Raw genomic sequence first — 27,494 nt, forward strand, 5'->3', positions numbered from 1 at the left:
TGCATGGAAATGCATCAGGACCTAGTTGAATTGCAATGATGCACATTTGGTAAGGAAATAAAGGCAAGAAAGGCCATCTGATCATTTCAATACAGAGAGAAAGCATTTCATAAAACCTAATGGACTCTATCATATTAGATTGTTGGAAACAAATAGCACTCAACAAGACGGACAGAAGCATAGGAAACAAACACCGGAAGTACTGAAGAGACAAAAGACAACAAAGATATATTCAAGAAGGTGTCGACAAGGGTATCTTAATAGTCCAGCAAACAAAGAAGCAGAAAAGCATCAGAGACTAGAAAAGTTGACAAGTCACCTGGCTTAACAGACGTCAAAGAACATTCCACCCAATATCATCATGACAGAAAGTATTCCTGGTGCTCAGACCTTCCAGAAAAGACCAAGTGGTGACCATAAAAAAGCTTCAAGAAATTTTAAAGTGTTCAGGGAGAATCATGACAGCTGTACTCAAAGCACTTGGGAGGATAAAGGAAGAGAATGGCTGAGTCTAAACCAGCCTGGGGTAAAAAGAGAGTTCCAACCCAGCATGTGATACAGAATAAGGCTTTGTCACAAAACAATTACCACAAAATGATTTAAAAATACTGAAATTATTTACTTTGACTATAATTAAGTGAAATAAGAAAAATAATTATAGTCAAATGTGATAGCATATCTAACCTCAACCCCAACATTGGGAAGTTGAGCCAAAGGATTATGAATTTGGAACCAGCATGAGTTGGACAGCAAGACCCTGCCTCAAAATAGTTATGAATGAAAATGTGTTTTTCATTTTTATGTTGTAATTAAATCACACATTACTAAATAACAAGTAGAAGAAATAAGAAATTATAAGGGAAATTAGAAAACATCTTAAGATGAATGAAAGCAGAGGAAAACACACCAAAATTTAGGAGGCACCTTTAAAAGGAAGTTTATAACATGAAATGCCTGTGCCCAACAAGTTATAGCAGCAAATTGTAAGACAGAAGATGGGAAATCAATACCCTAACCTTCCAACAAAAGAAACTTGGAAAGAAAGGCAAAGAAGCCCAGAACAAGCAGAGGAGGAAAACAAGAGAGCAGAGGAAATTAATGGAATTAATAGAAGAGAACAAAGAAAATCAATGGCAGTAAAAGTCAGTGCTTTGAAACAATCAACAACATTGACAGACCAAGCGGGGGACATGAGGGAAGACTTAACTGCTGAAAGCAAGTGTGAACCAGAGGGAGTGATGACAAGGGAGGCACACTGAAGCACGCACAGTGAAAGTGAGCAGTGTAAACGGGATGTCAACAAATTAGGGAACTCAGACAAGATGGATAAATTCCTAGGAAGAAACATGATTCTGAGCAATAGGAAGTGGTTGAGTAGTCCTATAATAAATAAAATCAGTGAATTATAGCCAGCCAGGTGGCTCAGCAGTAAAGGTGCTTGTTGCTAAGTCCAACAACCTGAGTTCAATTCCTAGGACACACATGGTGAAAGGAATAAAGTGACCCCCACAAGTTACCCTTTGACCTGCAATTATGCAATTATGCACACAGACACGCACACACACTGTATAAGTGTAGAAAATTAAAAGATAAAAATTAATAATTTGAAATCTAACTGCAAAGGAAAGTTCCACATGATTTTAGTAATACATTTGAACAGTTAATAGATAACCTTTTCAACCAAAAAGAATAAATAAACCTCTCAACTCATGATTGTTGAAATAAGGAGCAGCGGAGCTGCGTCCCCAGCATCCGGCCGCCTGCACGGCTAGCTTTATACCCGAAATAATTACACGGAAACTGTATTCTTTTAATCACTGCCTGACCCATTAGTTCCAGCCTCTTATTGGCTAGCTCTTACATATTAATCTAACCCATTTCTATTAATCTTTGTAGCCCACGAGCTGTCTTACCAGGAAAGATCTTAACCTGCGTCTGTCTGGAGTGGGACAATCATGGCGACTCCCTGACTCAATTTCTTTCTCCCAGCATCCTGTTCTGTTTTCTCCACCTACCTAAGGGTTGGCCTATGAAATGGGCCTAGGCAGTTTCTTTATTAATAAGAAATCACTCCCACATCACATGATAACAAAAACCAAACCAATTAATCAATCAATTAATGGTTGATGTTCTTTATAAATAAGGGCAAAGATCCCCAACACAATATTGGCAAACCGAATCAACAAATACATACAAAGGATTATGTACTATGAGCAGGTGGGAATCATTCTACAAATGCACAGAGGATTTGTCTATGTATCAGCCAACATACATCATACCAGTAGAAGAAAGACATGAAAGGATGAGGGCTGAGGAGATGGCTCAGTGGATAGTGTTTGCAGTGCAATCGTGAGGAGCTGAGCTCAGATCCTCACACAACTGAGCCTAGCAGAATGCCAGGTGAAACTTCAGCACTGAGGGATGGGCAGCGCACACAAAGGAGGATTCCAGGAAGCCACTGGCTGACCAGTCTCGCTAATAAAATGGTATGTTCCAGTTTCCATGAGAGACTCTGGGACAGCAAGTGTCTGCATATACACATGCACACACACATAAGACACACAGAAGCTTGGTGTGGGTGGGGGGGGAGATTGTGGCACTATTACTCAAGGGGAAACTGCGTCAATACCACACTGAGAAGCCACATGGCCACTCTGGTTTCTGGAGTCAAAAAAGCAAACAAAACAAAAGAAAACAAAAAACCCTCATTTGCACATGGAAGAGGTGACCATCTCAAAATGTGTAGGCACTGCTAATGAGAATGCAAAACGGTGCAGAAGTTTGGAAAACATTTTGACAGTGTCTAAAGTTGTTAAAATACAGATTTGCTACTCAGTTTCACTGCCAGTTATTTGCTAATAGCATCAGTCATAACAGCCACATGGTAAATCAACTCATATTGCCTATCAAATGATACATAAGATCTAATATAGTCACGCAGTGCAATATGATTCACAAATAAAAATAACAAATGCATATATGCAATAATATGAATGAAAGTTGAAGAGCACATGCTAATATAATTCTATGTATATGGAATGTTCTCTATATATGGAAATAGGAAGTAGACTAATGGCTGCATAGTACTAAAGGAGGTGGCAAAAAAGGTAGAGTCACCAATAAACAGTTTGGATTGCTGTAACAGTTGTATAATTGTGACTATACTAAAATTCATTGCATTTTAATTTTTTAAATGGGCTGATTCTGTGATATATGAATTATACCTAAATAAAAATTTTTAATGAACAAAATATAGTGCAGCACAGAAAAATATAGAGGTGGCTAAGAGTTAAACTCCCTTCTCAAATTAATAAGGTGAAGTGTTGAACCCTGTATTTCAAAAGACATTTGAGTTGGAAGGTACCACCTCTAAAGAGATAGTTAAGGTACATGGGATTTTTATAGGCAGGCCCTAACCTAAGATGACCTCAGAAAATGCTCTGACAGTTCCTCATAAAGTTATACCCATCCTTTGGCACACCAGTGCCTATCCTAAGTGCTCAGTTCATCAAAGTAAAGTGGTGTTCACCAAGAGTTCTGAACATAGCTTTTTCTTAGCTTTTTCTCTTCTTCTTTGTCTGATGATTTCATAATACATGTGACCAGTTTTACGAAAATCCACTTTACATGCCATCCCCCCTCCAACTCCACCCTTATCTTCACTTCACCACTTTTTCTTCCCAATGTCATGTACATTCTTTTAAACCCACAGAGTTCTCTTGTTGCTGCCAATCTGTGCGTGGGTTTAGGGCCACCTACTAGAACATAAAAGTCCTATCAATGGTTACATTCTTGAAGAAAAATGACTGTCTTCACCCCAGCAGCCATCAATTGTTTGTAGATCCTCAGATAGGTAAGGGACTTCATGAGTCTCCAACCATCCTTGTTGGGATTCTGGCTGGTTTGGCCTTGTAAATTTGGGCCTTAGATATTTAGTTATAATTGCTGTGAGTTTACATGTGGATGTAAGTGTCCCTCATTGGTGCCATATGTAAATGAAGGTTTCTTCCCCACCTACCAGTTTCCAAATAAACACTTAGAGGCTTAATATTAATTATAATTGTTTGGCCAATGGCTCAGGCATATTTTATTCATCTATGTATTGCTGAAACTTACTCTGTAGACCACCAGGCTGGTCTCCAACTCACAGTGTTATACTTGCCTCTGCCTCCCTAGTGCTTGGATTAAACGTGTGCACCACCACTATCCCGTTTCTATGACAAACTAGTATGGCTACTGGGATTAAAGATGTATGTGACCACTACCTGGTTTGTAAGGCTGATCAGTGTGGCTATTTTACTCTCTGGACATCAAGCAAGGTTTATTTATTGAAATACAATGAAATATCACTACAATATCACACACTGTTTTGCAGCAGTCCCCCACCACCCCTGGTTCTTACAGTTATTCCACCCCCTCCTACCATGATCCCTGAGCCTTGGCAGGAAGGAGTGTGATATAGAAACTATGGTGTTTTTATACCCTAAATGATACCCTAAATGATACTCCATGCTTTCTTGCTGTCCTCACGCTGACCAGTTGTGAGTTTCTGCATTAATCACCATTTACTGCCAAAAGAAGTTTCTCTGATGAAGGTTGAAAGCAACCCTAATCTGCAGATGTAAAGATAAGAATTTAGGGGCAATTGAATACAATGTTCATTTAGCAGAATAATGGGTGTAGGTTGTCCCCTAGGTCTATGATCTACTCAGTTCTGGGTCTTGTTGGTCCATTACCAGTACCAAGGATGAATTACATCTTGTGGAATGGACCTCAAGGTCGATTAGGAAGAAGCTGGTTGTTCCTACAATGTTAGTGCCATTATTGCACAAATGAGCCCACCTTAGCAAGCCAGTCATTGCTGTAGCTAGCAAAGTTCACAGCTGAGCAAGACCGTTGATTATTCTTATCCTTCAGTAGTGTGCATAGCACCTTCTGCGCGGTGAAAACTAGCTAGTAGATATGAAGCTTCCAGGTCAATATCAACTTGATTTCTTCATCTGGTATGTTATCTTTGGCAATAGAGTCTTATTATCACTTCTGAATGGAAACCAAGAGCAATGATGATAACCTCTGGTGTTTTGAGTACTTATGGGACACCCATAGCCAGCAACTCAAGGGGAAGTAACCCACACCCAGCCCTGGGTTTTTTGTCTGATAATGTCTGAGAGTGAATTTATCCCCCATATATGATAATACCTCTCAAATTATCTTTAGGTATGTATGTGTGTATAAAAATCTTTATAGCAGATACATTTCAATTGAGTAAAAGCTGGAAATAACACGAACGTATTTTAAGAAGCGAATGGATAAGTGAACTATAAGAGCTTCTAAAAAGTGAACTATGAGTCAGCAACAGAGAAGGATCAACTGCTGGTAAATTGAACCTGGATGAATCACAAAGGCTTCATGCTTCATGAAAGAACTCTATCTCAAGGGCTTATAGACATTACCCAACACCTGGAAAACAGAAAACAATAGCAACCAGTAGCTCTCTGCCTCACGGATGACGACTGTATGACTAGAACGGACAGCACAAGATGGTTTGGAAGAGAAGGCTGGTGCTGGTTATTTGAGCCTGTATCTGTGTCATCACTCATGGAGATGGACATCACAAAGGAAAAGTAAGTCATTTACTTTACACCGATTTCAAAAGAAAAGAAAAATGAGAAGAAACAAAATGTCCCAGAGTGCAGTGGAAACAAAATAGGAAATGGCTGCTGTATGGGGAATTCTAGAAAACTCTTCTTAGGAATGGACAGCCCTACAAAGGGCTGCATAACCTTGCATCTGAAATTCTAAAATAACTGTATAAGAAAAACCGTGTGTGTGTGTGTGTGTGTGTGTGTGTGTGTGTGTGTGTGTGTGTGTGACATGACATCCTCAGCATCCTCCTTTGAGACATACTGATTTGGAGAAGTTGACTTCTCCTCTTCTGTGGGTTTAATCCCACAAATGACTTCTAATTAAATAGTATACTTAGTAAGTTAAATAGCATTTCTGGCTAGTTTGATTTTGGAATCAATTGAAACAAAAATGTGAAAAGTTTAATGGTACCCACATCATGGACCTTAACAACATCAAAGTAAAGACAGATCCAGCAGAAAATGAGAACAGAAGAGGTGGGGAGAGGGCTGGACATGCCCTCAGTGTATGGTCTGCAGTTAATAACTACGTAGAAGAACCAAGAGATAAGGACAGACATGCTATTCTGAGTTTTGAACATAGTGGATGGAAAAGCTAAACACAGGGCAAATCAAATTTGAAAATAAGAAGGGGCAGAAAGCAAGTGAAACTTATTATTTTTTTATAATGGGAAATCAATAAATACACTTAAAGTGTCACTTAGCACCAAGACAGCAAGAGATGGTGGCAAAGCATATTATTTAGAGTTACAGAATAAGAGGGAAAATCAGAAAAGTCAGAAATGCTTTTCTTTGAAATCTGTCATTATGAGTGAAGGTGGGAAGGAGTGTGTTCTCTCTCTCGTCACATGCCCTCCTATGCTGTTTAGATGTTTATTTTGAGGCACAGATTGCAACGGGCATAAAGAGCAGAGAAATATCAGCTAGAGAAAGGGACAATTTTGAAAACTGTAAGGGGAAAGGGAGATAATACCTAATGCAGAGAAAAATAGGTCATAGGACAAAACAAAAGAACAGAAAGGCAACCACATAAATTGCTAACAATGCACAGACCAGCTTCTGCTTTCCCCCTTTACTTTCTAGTATTTGTAAGGTTGTCACCGACTGCCTACTGACAATTAACATTAACAGCAGCAAAGACACAAAATTTGTAAGGTTAGAGACTTTCTTTCCTTGTGACTGAGATCAGTCCTAAGTATCTTTGAGGTACCTTAAACACAACACATACCAGGAGGAGGAATCAATAATGAAATTAGAACCAATCTAAACTGAAGCAAGATACAGGACATGGTTGGAATCCCACACACTGTCCTGAGATGGGAGATAATGATGGATGTGAACTTTCTCACATTCTCTCCTGTCAAGAACAGAAAGGGCGCAGCAGCATTCAGGAAACTTAGGTCTATGGGTAAGGAAACAACACAACAAGCTGCTGGCGGAAGTAAAGTGAAGGGCGGTCCTACCTGACAAGGAGGCTGGGAGAGGTTTGCTCTTCACCGCCTGGATTCAGAGTCTTGGAAAGTATACCACATTTCCCTGAGAGGAAAAAACCTTTCTTACTCCCATTTTACCTGAATGCCCCTTTCTCTCCAGGATCTCAGCTCACAGGAGGCCCTTGGTTAAATGAATAGCATTTCACAGCGCTCTTGGCCTAGAAGTACCCTCCCAGCCTGGCTTCATTATCACCCAGACCCAGTCAGTAAGTTGACATCAAGTAGTGTCCCTGGGAAGACCACAACATGTGCCTTCTGGGCTCTGGACAAGTGGCATCTGGAAAGGACAGATTGATGAGAGCGAAGTAAGAACAAAGAAAGTTCAGAATGTTCCCAAATTTAGGCTGCCAGACCACACAGAGTGCTTGCTATAGATATCTGTAACTATTTTTCATTTGTTAAACCTTTGAGGAAAACTTACAAAGAATTTACATTTCCAAAAAAAGATGAAATTCCACCAAAATGTCCCAGATACTTAAATATTCAAATATTCAATTTGTTCTTTTTTATGTCAAATACCATTATATCAAGTTTGAAAGGGTTGGGGAAGCTTAATCAAGACACTTGGAGCAATTCAATTGATTTGAAATATGTTTGCACAAAGAACTATTTAAGCACACCAGAAAGACTTCTCAAGAAACCAAATAGTAATACATGTTTTCTCATAAGTCCAGGCAATGTATGACAAAGGGAGCCATTCCTGACAGCCCAGTACAATCGCAACTTCAGAGCTAAAGGTTATGTCATCAAATCATCAAATTCCATTTATTAATGGCCCCCAGGAACAGGGCAAGCAGCCGCACGGTGTCAACCGGCGACAGCAGCATGTAGATTCACCAGCCCACATGTGACCAGCCTGATCGCTGCTTGTGGGAGCGAGACAATGGAATAGCAACAGCCTGCACAGAGTCATTTAGCAAGAGGGAGAAAATGTCAACTCTCAGAGGAAAAACAAATTCAATTAAAGAGATGTAACTAGTTGCCTGTAGAGAAACTTGCCCGAACGCTCACCGCAAGCCGTGAAAAAAAAAAATCACTCCTATGAATTCTATCCATACACAATATGAAAGATACCACACATCTGTGATTCTTGGTTTCGTTTTGTTTTTACTTTCCATCAAGAGTTGAGACTGTTACCCTGTCATAGCTTGTCTGATTGCAGCTGTAACAATGTTGAAATCCTCAAAGGCATGAATGGTAAATATTTATCACTTAATTAATGTTAATATTTTAGGATGTTTATGACAACTCTCAAGATGATTGACAAGCTGCTGGGGGTACTGCAACATCGGGATTTGGTTTGGATCTCACCATTTAGTGTACGAGGAAGGAGGACGATCAGGATGAAATTAATCCAGCCCCCGAACTAAAGCTCGGTCTCATTTGATTAATTTAACAGAAACTCCTGCCAGTCAATACTTTTGGCTACTATTTCATAAATACAACAGCCAACAGGCAAAGATGCCAAGTTTTAGACTGAGGCCTAGCAATCCGTTTTTTCCAAAGGATGGTTACACTGTATCTCCAATCCCATTGGCTTTTTCACACTGACCTCTTGCCACACCCAGCCAAGGGATGCAGCCTCCTTGCATCCCCTGGACCAGAACTGTCCTGATAACAGGTTGACTTCAAGCTAAAGGAATTGGGAAAGATGCTTCCTGATTCCCAAGTAAGGTCAAAAAAGGCAATGAATGAATTGTCTTCCAGGTTCTTGTGTGTCATTCACCTGCCAGTTAAGAAGTCCCATACCTCCGAGGAGAGCTGAGTCCAGCCTTCATTCACCCCATGTCAAACACGCTGGTGTTCTGAACCCTGGGAGTCACCACTGAGTGTCTGAGAACAATGAATGACTTCATTTCATGCTACAGGAGGCCAGAGGAAAAAGCCAGTCAAACCCTATTTGCATATCCACTCTTCCAAATGAGATCCAACAAAAATGGCAATTGTTTAAACCACTAAATTTTGCAGTAGGTTTTCCATGCAGCAATCAATTACCCGTAGCCAAGGATCCCCGAGAGACCATCTGAAACCAAGGTCAGGCTCCTCCCACAAAATGGTCCCAGCCTGGCTGTGTGGAGATGCTTAGCTGTCTGTGAAAGTGTTTATTTGAATGCCAAGTGACCATCACTGCTGGCTGAGGGACTTGTTCTCACATTGTGAACCATTTGATAGGGGTGGTCAGAGAACAAAGTATTCTGAAGGAAAGAAGCTCTTTCTTACAACAGAGGAATCCGAAACGAAAATGAGATATTCCTGCAGTTGTCACGTGGGATGAGTAAACTCATCCTGGGCCACATGAAACTTCTGAAATATTCTGATTAAATAAAGAGGGCTGGAGGCGGTTTTTAACTGTGGTCTCTAAAAGTGTATTTGTAACTAGAATACATCTCTCAAAAACTTCCCAGACTCTAATCTCTAGGACCCATGAGCTAGCGGGAAGGATTAAAAAAAAAATTGTTCTTTCCTGGGAACAGGATCTGCTTTTGAGAACATGTGGCTTAGTTTTCGATTTTCTGTTAGCTCTGTGTCCCTTCTGCATGTTGGGAGCCAGAGGACACTCCCTGCCCTTAACTCAGTACCTCCAACTCCCAAGCTACTCGCTCCAAAATTGTCTAGTTCCATCTTCCACTCCCACAGGGAACAAATTCTCACTCATGTAGAAGTGGTTGATTGCCTCCTTCTGCCTTTATTTACATTGCTGGGATTTCAGACAGATTGAGTAAGGGAAGCACAAATGATCAATGTTGCAAGGGGGACCTTGCAACAGACAGCAGAACTGTCCCCTGAGCCTCTTCAGGCTGTTCCCCCTTCCTCTTGTGAACCTGTGGGTCATGTCCAGCTCTATGACAGGGTGAAGGCCAAGCCTAAGGGTCCATACATCCATGCGAGGTGGTTTGTAAATTGAAAACTTAGCATGCAAGCTTTTTCCAAAGACAAAATCAACAGATAGGTACCAATTCACCCAGTGAGACAGCCTGCTCTATGATCTATAGACTTTGTTGCTTTCTGTGGTGTAAATGTCCCCAGCACAACTGAGTTTGGAGTGTCTGTGCCCTGTCACTGAGGGTGAAGTGGAAAAGGGATGAGCAGCTGTTGTTACATCTGGTGAGCCAGAAGAACCACGCTCAACTATCGCTATCACTATCTGTGACAACCAGGGCCTACTTCCAACCACTCTCAACTATCCCTATCACTATCTGTGACAACCAGGGCCTACCTCCAAGTCCAAGTGGCTACATGAACTGGAGATAGGGTCTACCTGGGGACCTTTCTCCTTGTTTTGTTTTAGCAGAAATTAGGCTTTGGCATTTAAATGACATGCCCGACCTTTCCCTGTGCATTCCCTTGCTCAATTGATTCCCTAAGGCCCTTTCTCCTCATCCTGGGACCACATTTCTTCATACTAGTGGTCATCGTGGACCTGTTTCTTGTTCTCATGTCTCCTGTGCACTTTGTGTGGACCCAAAATTACCCGTTCACCAAGTGTCAAGCTTTTAAAAAATATTTATTCCAGCAACATGGCTCAGTGAGTAAAGACCCTGGCCACCAAGCCTGAGAACCTGAGTTCAATACCCAGAACCCTCATGTTGGAAGGTAAGAATGGTCTCCTGTGAGGAGTCCTCTGACCTCCACATAAATACCCTGATAACAAATATTATGTAAATAAGTAGTAATAGTAAATGCAATTTTAAAATAATTTAATTAATATATTAAAATTATTCTTGAGATAGTCTCCTACGTTGGTACAACTGCCCATTTGTTGGTAGGGGACTTGGACACAGGCATTTCCTGTCCCCATTGCTTAGGGTTCAGTGACATTCGGTGTCCTAAACAATCCTGCCTCTCAGTAAGATCACATCGTCTCTGGGCAGATGTCTTCATACGTCTGTGGGATTATTGATTACTTCCTCTCTTCCCTTTTCCTTCCTCCCTTCTACTTCTCAATTTCAAGCTCTAGGAGAGCAAGGACTGCTCTGTTTATTGTTACCCTCAAAATAGCTGGACCAGAGCCTGGCACATTGTAAGCAATCAACAAAATTCTTTGGAATGGATAAGGAAAAAAATGAATTGATGGCTAAATGAAATTAATTTGACTGCTTAGAGATTTTTTTGTGACTGTGACAGAGACAGATCCATGGGGACTTTTTTGATGATGTTGCTGAACTTCTCATAATGTTGCAACATAAATTTGCGAAGTGTTTTCTACCACACAGTTATGATTTTAAAGCCAGCTACAGAACCAGTTCATCAAGTTCCTTCTGTTTGTACATCCCCCAGTGAAGGAAGAACACTGTTGTTAGACACTGAGAGAGATTCAACTCTGGAACCAAAGCCATCTTGTCACTTCTTTTCCAAACCTCTGCATCTGTGAAATGTAAGAGAAAACCAACATCTTCAGCCATGCTCTCAGCAGTTAGCTGTGGGGATTGGGAGAGGTTGTTTTTATTGTTTTTCAGTATCAAACAAGCAACACAATGCAGACAGGAAGGAGCATAGAGAGAGATCTCCAACTGCAGACATCCCTCCAAGAAAACTAATTTTGAAGACTATGTTCATCTAAACAGCTCCATTCCTCTTACAATCTGGTTTATGATGAGTAAATATCATAATTTGAACTTTAAAGAAAACTATTTCCAAATCAAGCAAAGTTCATCTGTTTTATCAGTGAAGGCTCCTTCATCATTTGAGGCAAATATAGAGTTACACTGTCCCAAAGAAAATAAAAATCAGGAAACAGTGGCCCTGAGCCTCAGAGTTTCCATTTCCTAAGAGCTAACCACTGCCTGTTCTAGGGTTTTCCTCGGGGGTTGTTTGGGGATCCCCTTGCATGCTGAAATCACCCAGGGCCCTCACTCTAATGCGACTTTATAGGCAAGGCTGGCTGTAAGCACGCAATAGTGAAAGCAGGAAGAAAGCACACGACAAAAGCCCCGAGCATCTGGGTTACTCTGACCCTTATGGATGAGCAAGACAAGAAGTTCCCCACTATTGGTAAATTAATCACGTTAAGCCTTTCATGTGGTTGCTGTGAGAACTGAACAGATGCCTTAGACAAAGCGTTTGTAAAATGACAATATTTTTTTACTGCCATTACAATGACAGTAAATTATAGTGATTATTTTTCTTTATTTTCTTTACATTTTAACTCTTAGCTCAACCCCATATCTAAGGCATATTGCCTTATGTCTATTTGGTAGATGGGTGCAGAAGACCCTGAAAAATAATAATGAATACTAGCTAAATAGAAAAGCAGAAAGGAGTTCACAGCGGATCCCACTTTTGCTGAGTTTTGCCATTTCACGTTTTATTATTGCGGTGTTCCAGACAGGTGCCATCCAGTGTCAGTGTCATAAGTGGCAGGGAGGAACCAACCATGGGGACCATTACCACTGAAGCACCTTTTATTGTCTCTATGATCCATCACTGCTTGTATGAGGACTCCATCAAAGAAAGAGAGTTAAAACACCCAAGCTCTCTGAACTTAATGTACCTTTAAGTATCCATCTCACGATGGGGAGTGCCTCTACAGCCATGCCCCTGCCTCTTGGGAGGGTAAAGGCCAGCGTTGAGGAGGTTGAATCAGAGGCCACTGGTGCCACTGTGAACCTTCTCTAGAACTGACTGGGTATAATTAAGCTCCAGGAAGCTGAGTGTGGGAGGTTTTGAAGCAGCCCAAAGCACGCCTTTCTCCTGTCCTCGGCTGAGTCCTGCTAGGTGGGACATGGTAGAGTGCAGTGTGCAGCCCCTGGGATTGGGAGCTAGAGCTAGTTTCCCAAAGCAAAGCCAAGGTGTCGGCTCAGAGGGGGAGCTAGATGCAGTCTCTGTAGACATACCCCACTGCAACACCCATTGTGACACCCTCTACTGCTCCCCCACCAGAAGCCTGTGTGGGTTGGGAAGACAGACATCCTTCCTTTCTCCCATACATGCCTAAGATCTAGTCAGCCCATGCATGTCATCCTTCCTGGTGACAGCAATTGTCTCATGGTTGAGTGTGTGAGCCAGCCAAGCCAGTGAGATAGAAATCCACCATTTCATGGGAAAATCGGAACAACAGAAATGTTTTATTGATTAACAGGTAACCCTGCATGATATGAGTTGCTGACTCAGTTCAGAAGTCTGTGATGGACTTTAGCTGCACTTCAGAACCTGGCAAAGTGACACTGGAGGCCATGGACTGAGATTCCTCCCTTAGAGTAGCCAGCCTGCTATGCCTCATGGCCCCTCATGCCAAAATAGCCTGTCTTGCTGTATTGGGGTGATTGATAGCTTCTCTCTGTGTAGTATGCACCATGATCCAATTGACCCAAGTGCCCACGGAATGGGCCTGATATTGGGAAAAGGAGGGATCTGGGAGAAGAAAGTGAAGTAAATATAGCTGAAACTCCAACCCTGTGCCGGTCACCGAATTCAGCCCTCTCCACAAGCAGTCCTTTTTGATACTGTGGAAATCCACCTGGCTGAAATTTCACAGACACATGTGGGGCTGAAAGGGACCTTGGCGCCTTCAGCCCAACCTGCTATCCTATACAAAACCCCCTTTAGGCTAAGAAACAATAGTTGGAAGCTTCCAACAACAGAGGCTCACCGACACACAAAGCCCCCTCTTTAAAACTTTAATCCCCTGATTCTGATCTGCCCCCCGACATTGCCAGCATGACCAGAGCCGCGAGCCTTGGGCTACTCTGATGAAAGTGTCTTTGGGACATGACAGCCAAGTAAAGACTGCTGATAGCATCAGGCTTTTATAATTACAGCTCTGGCCCTCCCAGAGAGCTGGTCACAGACCAGGATCTAAAACGGGCTTTGTCTTTGCCCTGCTCCGTGTCCTCAATCATGGTCTGGGTCTTGATGGGCCCTTTGGGATCTGATTCTTCTCGGACTCTCAAACTAAACCAAGGTGTATCTGACTCTCTTGGGGCAATGCTGGATCTGTTCTACAGTTGTAGCGGTAACTGGGCTTCTTGCCTTCCTCTGCTCCACAGCTTGAAGGTTGAGCATCTGACCTATTGGCCGACTGACTACAGGACTGTCTCTGGACCGCTGATGTGTTGCGTGATATTTTGATTGTGTTCTGATGCCAGATAGCAGAAACAGCCACTAGCTGACCATAAAGTTTGAAGATAGGAAGTGGTAACGTGGAGCTGAGAGAGAATCTCGGCCTTTTTGAATGGAGGAATGGAAGAGGTAGGAAGTAGCTGGCGGTTGTTCCTGGTTTTCTGATCTTTCAGGTCTTACCCCAAGATTTGACTCCTCGTATACTCAAGCCAGGACACAAATGTGAAAGGGACCAACCATCTCCTTCTACTTGTGTCTTTGGCAGTGACCAACCTGTACAACCTAAGCATGGCCTTGACTAGCATCTCCTTTTTGGAAAACCATCCATGGCCACCTTGATTCAAGCATCCTCCACACGACCTCTTAGAACCTGTGGCTAATCTTCCTTATAGATTGTGCTTCAGTTCACTGCCTGAGCCACAGCACATGGGGGGAGGGGCCTTTTCTAGACTGTGCTCAGCACACATTCAAAGATGAAAAAACAAGTTGCAGGAAGTTAAGGCGAAGAAGCTGTCTCCATGCACCCTGGATGCTGGAGCCTTCACTGAGTGAGGCTGGGCTTTATCAAATTGAGCCCTGCCTCCTTGCGAGCATCCCTTCACTCATGTGTTCAATCAAACCCAGTTATTTATGGGCTCTCGGTCCAGCACACTCTGCTTCTGGCCTGATAGGTATTAAATCAGTCAGGGCTGTGGGGGAGAAGGAAGGCAGAAACGGTCTGCTCTTGATGCAGAAGACAATCTCCGTCCCTTTTCCTTTCCCTGATGGTCAGAGGCACCTTTAGCAGTCATAGGTCATACAGAACCCCTGTTAGGGCTCCCCAAATCCGAGAGTGAGAAAACATTGACTATGCCCCCCTCCCAGGAGGGCTGAGATCAGGAGCTCCAGTTCTGTAGAACAGGCAGACATGCAGTAGGGCTCTTACGGATCCAGAGGAACAGATTGTCTGTCTGGGCCTGAGGGGTGCAGCTGGCATGGCACGCTAGGGAAGGGCCCAGCAACAAAGGGCACAGGGCTGCCTTCCCAGGAGAACAGCCAACAGTGTCGACCGCACTGGAATTACACAGCTAAGGGGCAAGCAGAATGGATGGTGGAGGCTGACAGGCCGAGAGACCCCAGAGCAATTTCGCTTGGTTTTGATTCATGGCTTGTCAGAGCGCTAACCAAATATTCCATTTTCATTTTCGCCCTCCACTCCCTTCCATTGACTGGCATGGTAATTGAAAACTCTGGCATGAAGGTCCAGGGCCACCTGTCTGCAGGGCCCTCGATTCTGCCTGCTCAGACATCTAGCTCCTGAAAAGAGGGACAGAGGACAAAATCAGCAAACAGAGGGAGTGTGGATTAGAAAGGCAGAGGCCGCTCTTCCTTTTGCTGCCTCTCAGTGTGTCAGCTTGGGCAGCTTGGGTCCCCCACCCACACCCTGTTTCACCTTCTCTGCCTTTTGAACTTTTTTCAAGAGGAAAACTGATTCAAACTATCCTTCCACTTCTTGTTGGAAGGCCTCCCAAGAGTCAGGCTAGCAGGATGAGAATTTTACAGGATGGCCTCAGTCAAACTTGGGTGGTTTTTAAATTTTTCTTTTCCTCAAATAAATATTTCTTTAAGGCAAACACCAATAATAGTAACACCCAACATTTATTAGACACATATAACTTGCCAGGTGCCATTCTAAAAATTTTACACCAATTAGTTCATTTCATCTTGGCACAAACATATGTGCTAGCTACTATTATTATCCCGTTCTACATGTGGGGAGACTGGGGTGTAGGGATTTTAAGAAAGTTACTCCGTGCCAACAAGAACTCTCAGACCAGTTACTCCTTGTAATTATTTGTTTGGATATAGTTTCACTATGAATCCTAGGCTGACCTCAAATTTCTGCTTCAACCTCTGAGTACTGGTATTATAGACATAGGATACCATGACAAGTCAGGACTCCTAGTTCCTATGCTTTGTTTCAAGGAGGTAAAAAGATCAAAATCTAAGATAGATAGATGTATGATAGATAAATGATAGACAAAAGATGATAGATACATAGGTGATAATAGATGATAGAGATATGATTAATAGATCAATAAAAGAAAATAGATAGATAGATAGATAGATAGATAGATAGATAGATAGATAGATAGATAGATAGATAGACTGGAAGATTGATAGCTGATATATTGATAGGTAGATGATCAATATATGATTGATAGATGATAAATAATGGTAGATGTAAAAATGATTTATAGGCGATATATATGTATATATACACAGAGAGATAGGGAGATAGGTGATAGATAGATAGATAGATAGATAGATAGATAGATAGATAGATAGATAGATAGATATTTTTAAAATGAAAATATAAATGCAAGACTGCCTACTAGCAAGAAATTGAGAATGGTGAAAATACTGCAAAAGCCCCTTCCCACTGAGGTAGAATCAGCTACCTCAGGCTCAGAGTCCAGTTTGAAATGGTGAGAAAAGATTGGGAAAACTAGAGAGGACTGAGCTGAGGGTCCAAGGTTCTGAGTTTTTGTGATCCAGACACAGGCACCGTCAAGCTCTGACATTCCTGGGCATCATGCTACCTCCTCATCGCATCAGCCCTTTGGGACACTAGGACTGGGAGGGACACTAGGACTCAGATGGAAAACTGAGTGGGGGCCCTATCATGAGGGCAGTGACCAGCTAATGGACACAGACAGGGGGATGATCACTGGAGGAGACAGGGACTCAGCCATAGAGACTAGTCCACATCTGGATCTGGAAAGACAGAAGACACCCTGCCTAGTACAAGAGCAACTGTTACAGACAGTTCTTCAGATGAGCTCTTTAGGCACCCCTGAACAGCCCCCCCAACTGCTTTTTTGCCAGGTACTCCAAATTTCACTGGTTACCAACATGTCCTATGAACTATGTATGGATAGGACCAGTTAGTTTCATTCTCCCATTTTACAGTGCTGGCTGTGCTTGCTGCGCTAACAAGGTGATTATGTGTGACTCCTCCCCTGACCCATTGTTGCCATGTAGTGGTGGCCTGCTTTGGCAATAACGATCATTGCTTAGCTCTGGACCATTCACTACTTTCTGCTCAGTTCTACCAGTGATGTCCAGCATCCTGTTCAGTCTTAGAGCTCTACCTGCATACCCTCCTTTCCTTGCTGCCCAGACACTGTGAGCTACAGGCAGACATAGATACCACTTTCTCATGGCTGTTGGTGTAACACAAAGTGAGATGTCCCCATGTCTGTCCAGGTGGCTGCACAGCATGTTCTGTTTCATGAAATAAGTATACTAGTTTTGGTTTTGTTGTTATTGTTATTAGTTCTACAACAAATTCCTACAAACTTAGTGGCTAAGAACCAGGTGGATTTATTATGCCATAGATTTGGAGGTCAGAAGCCCACCATCGGTCTTCTTGGAATAAAACCACGGTAGGCACATTTTCCAGCTTCTTTAGGTTATCTTCACTCCATGACCCGTAGTCCCACAAGCAACATCTGACTTCTGCTTATTCTGCTTTCGTTAACCCATCTCCTCTCATTCTGACCTTCCTGTCTCCATGACAGAACACTGGCCACACCCAGATGATTCGCAGTAATCTGCTACAAAGATCTTCAGTCACATCTGCAAAATCTTTATGTCATATAAGACAAGAGGTGTACAGACCCTGGTGATAAACATGGGCATGGGGATTATTATGGTTACAATATGAAATGTCCCACTTGGGCTCGTATTTGAACATTTGATCCCACTGAGTGGCACTATTTTGCAAGGCTGTGAAAGCCTTAGAAGGTGGAGTCCTGCTGGAGAAAGTCGGTGCTGGGGGGGGGGATGTTTTATATCTTGTCCTCTCTTTCTGTCAACTCTCCACTTCCTGTTCCACCAAGATGTGAGGTGGTGAGGGGTCTCAGATACACATTCCTGCCACCACAAAGCCCCCTGATACTGCACCTTCCCCTCCAGGATGGGCTGAGTCTCCTGAAGGTGTGAGCTCAAACAGACTCTTCCCTTGCTTAGCTGTTTTTTATTAGGGATTTGGTCACAGCAGCAAAAGCACCTATTCTATGCTGCCCACCACAAAGTTAACAGTGGCAGGGATATGTTTGCCCCCCTGGGCTGGTAGAAGAAGTGAAATCACTGCCTTTGCGGACTAGGTGTACTTAGCCACCTAGAAGGAGAAGAGGATGACACCTTGTCCACGCATGGTGCTCGGGTGCTCTCAGACTGGGAGGGGCAGGAGAGAAATAAACTCTCAGGAGACACACGTGTGTATGCTCATGTGTACACACGGATCGGAGATGCGGTTTTCTTGAGGCATGGAAGACTGTGCTGAAAACAGCAACCTCCACAGAGAGCAAGAAGCTAGCACTCGATGGCACCCTCTGGAAAAAGATATAATATGAAAGAAAGCGCATTTCAAATTCCCAAGACTCTTCATTGCTGAATTCATTTCCCCATGAAAACCCAAGAATTCGGGAAATCTGCCTTCTTCATTTTAGAATAGAGGCCTGAGGAAAACAAATTGCCGGCTGTTGTCTCGGACTTGACTGCTATTTAACTGCATCCCAGAGGCTGGGCAGTGGTCAGCAGTCATCCCAGCAGCCCGACATGAGGCCTCTGAATATGGATTTACTGATGAGACCTGAGCCACTCAGGGCCCTTTGAAAGATGCTCTCTGAGCATAAGTGACTCTTCCTAACTCCTTCTGCTAAGCACACGCCAGGAGGAAGCTCCTGCAGAGGCAACCAGGGCCAGGCCTCGTCTGACCCCCATAAATCATGCCAGCACAATAAAGATGTTCAGAGGAAGCCATCAGAGGCCTGAAGATCCCATCATCCGTGGGTGCCGCGGCAGGAAGAGAGCAGCCGTCCTGTCAGCTCGAGAGGGCCCTTCGAAAGGGGGACAGAGGTATGCCGCACAGTGTAATGTGGAGGTGACCCGAAGGAGGGAAAGCAGGGGTGCAGAGCCAAAGGTCATACAGCACGGGTCATCCTCTTGGAGTAGCCTGGCCAGGCTGCAGAGCAGGCTGTGCTACCAGAGCAAAGGTTTGGAATAACAACAGCTCCGCAGAGAAAAGAGCCAAACACCCCAGCTGAGGACTCACACACACTGGGGAGCTTGCTCGAGAGGGGCCCAGCTTTCATTCTGTTACAAATGAAGATAAATTGATCATATTTCATTTCTAAGTCCGCGTGTTTTCCTACCCATGACTGCACATTCGTTTCCTCCATTTGCATCCAATTCGTCTCTCAATTTTATTTTTACAACATTTTTTTCCTCTGTCTGTCTTACCTCCCCTTCCTTTCTCTCCCCCATGTTCCAGAATTTCTTTCAGACTTCTGAAAACAAGGTATTTCCTTTCGCTATTCCAAGCCCCTCCCTAAGTTCATGTTTTAATAAAGCTCCCAACACTGATCTCCTTACAAAGCACTCTTTGCCATTTGCAATCGAACCAGTGTCTTGGTTCGAAAATTCCCCCGGGCATACAATAAATAACAAATGGTTTTGCACCGAAGGAGATAATGTGAAGCAGTTGGGCTACTGTGGCTCTATGCACAAAATGCAAAATTGAGAGGAGGTGATAGGCAGGCTCTCAGCTCCATGAACCTCCAGCCCTTCTGGAAACTCTGCTCGGCAGTATACGCTGAAGAAATGGTTCTTGGGAAATAAACGTATTTTTGCATTAAGGCCTGACTTTCGCAAGATGTCAGGAGTCATTCTAGGAGAAAGAAGGGGCCCAGCATAAAAGCAAATTTGTGTGTTCCGAACACATATTTCGTGCCGGGCAGCGCACCACACAGAGAGACTACAAGGAAGGACAGACACAGAGCAGCAGGCACTTACAGACCCACAGGTGAGGACTAAAGCGCAGCAGACTCAGATGGTGGCAAGGTGTGACCTAGAGTCGAAGTCCTGTCTGTTGCCTCCTTAGGTGGGCCTCAGTTTCACCAGGTACGATGTGCAAATAAGAGAACCTCTTGAGATCAGGAGGATGGCGTGAGATCATTCCTCGAGAACATCCACACCCAATTCATGACACAGAGGGGCACTTGTCCTCTGATAATGCCTGTAATTAGTAACAGACCTCAAGACCCGGGGGAGAAAAGCTCTCTGCAGCCTAGGGGTAAGACTCAGAAACCTCAGGCAGATATCATGGAGGGACAGGGCAGTACATAAGACCGTAGAGGCTGTGTGACTACGGCAAAATTGTAGAAGCCCAACCCCTGTCCTGTCTATGCTATAAGGCTGTAAGACTTCTCTGCAGGATTGGGTGACTCCCAAAAACGACCTTGTGTGAGCCCCACCCAGTCAGTGGTCAGGGCTTCACTGACATTTAGGTCAAAAGCAGGTTCAGCCCTTCGGTGATTAGAAAGACATTTCTCCCCAGCATTGCCACCACTGGCTTTTTATGTAGTTCAGTTTTGTGTTGGAGAAACAGAGGCTCTGAGGGAAAGTGATGGGCTTAGATCCCTTCCAGGAGATCAAGGCAGCAAGATAAGTCTGCTGTTGCCTGGACACACAACACACCTGCTATGATAGGAAGCATCCGGAGCTGAGTGAATAATTCCCAGTGGCTCCTGCACATGAAACAGGAAGACCTGTTCTCCTTGGAGGAGCCAAGTTCAGCAAAGTTCAGATGAGTGTGTGCCTCTAATAATGATGGGTTTGTTTCCCTGACCAGTGGTTTTTTTGAGGGGCAGAGGAAGCCAGGTCCTGGATGTCCAGTCACAAAGATAACTGAAACAAGTTATTTCTGCACAAGCTTCCTCAGCATTAAGTCCCTAAAATTGGAAACTTGGACATACACACCCAGACAACAGGATGGCGCTTCCTTCCTCTCTTTTTTCCTCTCCCATCAATTGCCCTAGGATTCCTTTAATTTGCCAGCGCATTCCTTTGTTCAACACAGTGTCTGCTATTTCTGACTCTCTCACTCCTACCCCTATCATTAATTTTTCATTGTCTATCTTGCTCCAAATACGTTTGAATTTGCAAGCCCAGAGAAGATCACTCCAAATGTGGTCCATGGACCAGAAATGTTAGCATTCCTAAAATCTTGTTGGGATAATTCAGAATCCTTGGGCTTACTCCAGATGTGCTGATAGCAGCTATGTTTTTAAACAGATTCAATTTTAACATATTAAGGGGTGGGAGATTCTCTGAGATTCCTCTCCAGCCTAACCCAGTCTTCCCCGTCTGCTTCTCTGAGCACGCCACTCACCTGCCACCACGCTGCACCCCCACAGGGAAAGACGAGTGAGTTCCCCCTTCAGGACTTCTCTCCCTTTCTTTTATGGATGTATCTTAGCTTAGTGTGTGAAAGGTTCCTCTTCAAATGGGCAGTTTGATTTCTATAGCAATCACAGGTTTGGTGCACACATGGAAAATGGGTGAAGCTGGAGAGAAATGCAAACATAGCAAATTTTAATCCTGCCGAAACATAATCAGCTTTTGCTTCTGAAGCAATTAGCATAATATTACCGATAATGTTTTACATGGCAATTTTGCTGTAAACATTTGTGCTAATTTGCCATGACCTAATTATTTTATGACATATAATTACGAAGTATTTTTCAAGTCGAAATATTTTTGTTTTACATTTCTATAATCCCTTTCTTGAACAAAAATTTTAAAATTAGCACTCCCACAACTTGAAACCCACCATCCACCCTTCGTTGTTGTTTGTGACACTTTCCTTCCCTGAACTGGAGGAATTCCCCAGTGCTGGCGTGCCGATAATTTGAATTGGGCGTCACTGAGTCTTCCAGCTCCATTATTAGACTCCAAGATTGCCGATGCCACACTCGAGCCTCCCACCCACACCCACTCAATCCCAAACACAAACACTCTGAGTTGGGCGGAAGCAAGAGTCAAATGCTTACAACGAGGCAGAGACGATTGGGATTTGCTCCAGGGCGTGTGGAAACTTTGCCTAAGGGAGGAGCATAAATGTTATGCTCCCCCACAGAATCTTCCTAGCATCCTCTTAAACTGCCTCTCCAAACTGACAAGCGCAAGGTGCAGATAGATGTTAGCAGCTCCGGTCTCTCTTCACTCTCACCCTTCCTCTGATCGGGGCCTGGTGGGTCTGTAGGCCATATTCTCCCATTTCAGAGTAGGCAGGAGAGCCTAAAGCTGGTCCAATCACTGTAAAGACAGCCTCAGCATCAGTACCGCCCAAGGTGGCGGTGGTTACCCTCCACAGACCCGGTCTGCTCAGGAATAGGCAATGAGGTTGCAGACTTCCTTACATAAATGGCAGTAACCACGTGACACTAGGTTCTTGGACTAGACCCAGGATGACAGTCAGGCTGTGGAAGATTAGTCACGCCAACTAAGGTGACCTATAGTGGCTGATCCCCATATACTGCAGTCAAGTCAAAAAAATGCACTTAGTCTCATACCCCAACTCTCCCATGGGGCAAACAATGTCTCAGGGAACTGGGACACAGAAGGTGGATGATTAGGGGGAGGAGGAGAGGCCATAACACTATGAGAACCAGGGCTAAAAACATTATGCAAGCAGAAGGAAACACAATGAGGTATGAAAGTGTTCACAGCTCACTTACCCAGAGCAAACTTCCCTAACGGGGCTCATCCTATTTGGGACCCAAAGCCAGTGGACTTCCTGGGTTCAAATTCTGACTCCACCACTTTCCTAAGTTCCCGTTCCTAACATATCTGTGTCTTCTATAGAATGGGAATAATGATATTATCCCCTTCTATGGTTATAAGGATTGTATTAATATTTATAAAGCTTTTAGAATGGGAATAATGTAAGCAAATATTCTCATTTTTATAGATTCCCACAGAGGGGGTAGGGAGTCTCTGTAAAGAATGGACTTTTGTTAAGCTGGAAGAAATGAGTTATGATGTATGCCAGATACTGTAGTGGCTATTGAGCTGACAATCATTAAACATTTGTTTCAATAAACAGTTTTGATTGACGGGATAGACAGAATGTCTACAGAGCACATGTTCTACATTAGGTCCTGACTGGTCTTGGAGAATGCACGGATGAATAAGAAAAGTCTGGAAGAAGTAGGCACACTTGATGACTCAGTTTCATTGTCAGCTTGACTGGATTTGGAGTCACCTAGGAGACACACCTCTGGGGGTGTCTATGAGAGGCACTGAAGGGAGCTGTACACAGTGGGGTGCCCCTCCCAAACCCTGGGTTAGCCACAAACCATACCCAGACACCTATTTTCACAGAGAAATCCTTTATTAAGCGGGAAAGAAAAGTAAAGTGTCTGCTTCCTGACTCTGGCAGAAAACAGCAGCAAATGATCCTGCAGGTGTGAGTTTTGAGAGGAGAGAAAGGGGAGACCTGTGTTAGAATGGCTTAGGACGCAGGGGCATGTTTTGATTGGGCATGTTACTTAGGGTAGCCAAAAGAGGCCAAGAAGGACGAGAGGATCCGAGCATTCATCTCTGTCTCCTGGCTGGGGACCCGAGGTGAGTGGGGACCTGAGGTGAGCAGCTGCCTCATGCTCCTGTGGCAAGGAGGACTCTTGGCACAGTGTCTTCTCCGCCAAACTGTGAGTCCAAATCAGCCCTTTCTCATTACTGCTTTCCTCAGGTAATCGTGCAACAACAGTACGGTAAGTAACCAATACAACACACAATGGAGCAGTTGTTCATAAGGCAAAGATGAAGTGCACAGACCCGTCAGGGAGGAGGCTGTGCTCGCACAGAACAGTCAGTGCATGTTTGTAAGCGTGGCTTTTAGCGTTCATGAAAGGGTTTCTCAGCCGTGTTAAACTATACCTTATGATCTACAAAATGCAACAATTTTCAGTGCATTGTGGAATCTTATTTTTACTTTATTCTTATATATATATATGTATAAATATACATATGTATAAGAATATATTTATGAATAAAGTAAAAAAAATAAGGTACATATATTTGAGACAAAGTCTCGCTATGTATCCCTAACCAGCTTGGAGTTCTCTGTGCAGACCAGGTTGGCCTTCCTTGAACTCACAGAGACATGCCTGCCTCTGCCTCCCCAGTGCTGGGATTGAAAGCATGCATCACCACATTTGGCCCAATAGAATCGATTTGAGCAAAGGTTCCGGTCACCTAGGTACCGTCACATTTGCATTTCCCACAAACACTCTCTCTACATTTTCATAGTCACTGTCCAGCTCCTGGCAACCCCTAGTTCACTTTCCACAATTTTGTACAAATCGAATGGCTTACTTTGTGTATCCTGGTTCTTTCTCTCACCTCAATTCTAGGACGTTCATAGATGCCATTCTGTGTAGACAACGGTTTCCTTTTCCTGTCCAGTGTCTTAGGGACACCATGGTTTATTCACTCATAAGTAAAGGGCATTATGGGTTGTTTCTAACTTGGGGCTACTGTGAAGAAAGGCATAAAAGTCTATGTATTTCAATTTTTTTGAGTAAGTACTACAAACTGGGATTGAGATATATATATATATATATACACACACACACACACACACACACACACACACACATATATATATATATATATATATATCACCGAATTGCTTCCCAAAGAAGCTACACCGTTTCCCAAATTTCGCAGTAATGGAAAGAATTCCAGTTGCTTCAAATCTTCACAAAAATTTCATGGGATCAGTTTTTCTAACCCTATCAATTTTAGACATTCTGAGCTTACCTGAGATACCTCATTGTTATTTCTCAATGTGCAGTGACTAATGATGTTAAGCATACTCCCATGTGAAATCTATTAAATATTTTGAGATATATCATATTAATCATTTAAGCTAGCCTCAGACCTGAAATCTTCTTACCTCAGCCTGAGCACTACAGTTGTGGGTGTGAGCACACTTGGCCTCTTTTAGACATTTTGAAATCAGATTGTCTTTTCGGGAATCAGTAGTTAGAGTTCTTTATATAGTTTAGATAAAAATACTTTATTCACTGTCCAATTGCACAAATATTTCTCCAAGTCCATGGCTTGTTTAACATCATGCTTCAAAGAAATATTTTTATATTAATGAAATTCAATTTAATTTTATGGTTCATGTTTTCATACCATAATGTAACCCTAGGTAATTTCTTTCATTATATTCTAAAAATTTTATAGTTTTCTCTTTTATAGTTAGGTCTCTAGTGCACCTTGAATTAATGTTTATCTATTATATGAATTGAGGGTTGAGATTCATTGCTTGTGTATGGGAATCTAGTTACCCCAAGACCTTTTATTTTAAAAAAAGGTCTGTTCTTTTCCGCTGAATTGTCTCTCACCTTTGTTTTAAACTGTGTCTTCATGCTCCCTTCAGCTGCACTGATCCTTATTTACGTCATCTTTCTCTTGGTGCCATATTGCTTTGATTGCTAGCGCTTTATAGCACGGATTGAAATCGAGTAATGTGATAGTGGGCTATCTTTCAAATGTTTTGGTTGATCAAGGTTCTCAGCCTTTCTCTGTAAATTTTTGAATCAACTCATCAGTTTTGGCAAAAAGAACTTCTGCAGTTTTGATTGAGGGTTTTTTTTTTTTTTATTCCCTTGACTCCATGGTCCTAGAAGAGGAGTCCATAGAAGAGGCGGATATCAATAACATTGTTCCTTTGGGTTTATGAATATGATTATTAATTTGGGCCTAGTGACTTTCTGACAGAGATAGTACATAGCACTTAGTCATTTTCTGATGTTGAACTTTTGTGGTCTTTTAAGTTTTTCCCCCCTCTTCATAATGCCTTTCCTTATTGGTTACACTAAAACTATTCATATAGTTATAATTACAAACGAGTGTGTATACACACAAAATATTATCTAGACACGAGGAGGCCCCACAAAGTAAGAAGACAAATGGAAAGCCATGGATTCGAGAGGTGGTGGTACAGCTCATTTATTTTTCCCCTTTTAATTTCTAAGTGTGTTATAAGCGTATGTGACTCACTCAGAAATAAGCGAGCAGCTTCCAGTTGTAAAGGCTGGAGGAGGCATGGCAATAAAAACTACAGCCTGAGCAGGGTCTAGAAGGAAAGAACTCTTCCCAAATATCCTGCAAGAGAAGTAGAAGGAAGCACCAGGGTCAGAGGACAGCATGAACAGAGAGGGACACAGGGATGTGACTGGGTGGTGTGTTCAGGAAACACAGCGATTCTGAGGATAGAGAGGGAGACTGAGCTTGGGCCAAGCAGGGTCCAGCCAATGGTGTCCTCTTTGAGGGACTGCAAAGACTTAGTGTTTATACTGTGAAGAACTGAGAAACAGCCTAAAGCAGTTTGAACCGAGTGGGCAGCCTACCTGATTTACATTAGAGCAATCAATCACTGAGCAGAAGAGATGAGGAAGGGTGATCTCTGGTATGGTGACCCAACAGAGATGCCTGAAGAAATGGGAGTGCTGGCATTCAGAATATGATGGCAGAGACTCTGTAACTCTCAATGGACTGAGTGGGTTAAAAAAAGATAAAGTACGTGCTTATGTCGTGCGTTAAAATGAGAAGCCTGGGACCGGGATAGGCCAGGGTGAAGGGGGTCAGAGATCCAACAGCACTAAATATAAATATATGGCACCCGTTAGAGAGTAAATGTGGTTGTTGGGAAAGCAGGAGCTTGTCATGCGAAGTGAGACTCATGAACACAAATATTTCATATTTTCTTATAAGCAGAACCAAGACGTAAGGAAAACAGATATGGATGTTGAAGAGAGACCGGGAAGAGAAAGGAGCAGCAAGAGAGGACAAGAGAAAGCAATGAGGAGTGAAATGATCAAAGAATGTCACATGCATACATGACAATATTACAGTGAAGCCCGTTGTTTGGTGGAATTAATATATGCTAATAAAGAAAGGTTTTTTTCAAGCAAAGAAAATAGCTGAATACTTGAATCTGAAACTCAGGAGAGAATTTAGGACTTGATGCGAAAGTGTGGGCACTATTAGCACAAGACCGCTGTATTCCAGGGACTTGATGGGCTTGTTTGTTTTTTTACCTATTGCTCCCTAACTAGCCATCTATAACTGCTTAAAAGCTAGTCTCTGTACATGAATATTCTCACAGATTCTGTGGGCCAATAGCTTAGCAAAGATTCACCAAGAATGTTTGCCTCCACTCCATGTGGTCTAAGTGTGGATCTCTAATCACCAGGGATATCCAAAAAGAGGTGAGGCCATCAGACACTGTAACTGCACAGAGAGGGTACCACAATGCACAGGAGAGAGGAGAGAGAGAGAGACAGAGACAGAGACAGAGAGACAGAGAGAGACAGAGACAGAGACAGAGAGACAGAGAGAGACAGAGACAGAGACAGAGAGACAGAGAGAGACAGAGACAGAGACAGAGAGA

Source organism: Microtus ochrogaster, unplaced genomic scaffold (assembly GCF_000317375.1).
Source record: "Microtus ochrogaster isolate Prairie Vole_2 unplaced genomic scaffold, MicOch1.0 UNK24, whole genome shotgun sequence".
In the NCBI taxonomy this organism is placed as follows: Eukaryota; Metazoa; Chordata; class Mammalia; order Rodentia; family Cricetidae; genus Microtus; species Microtus ochrogaster.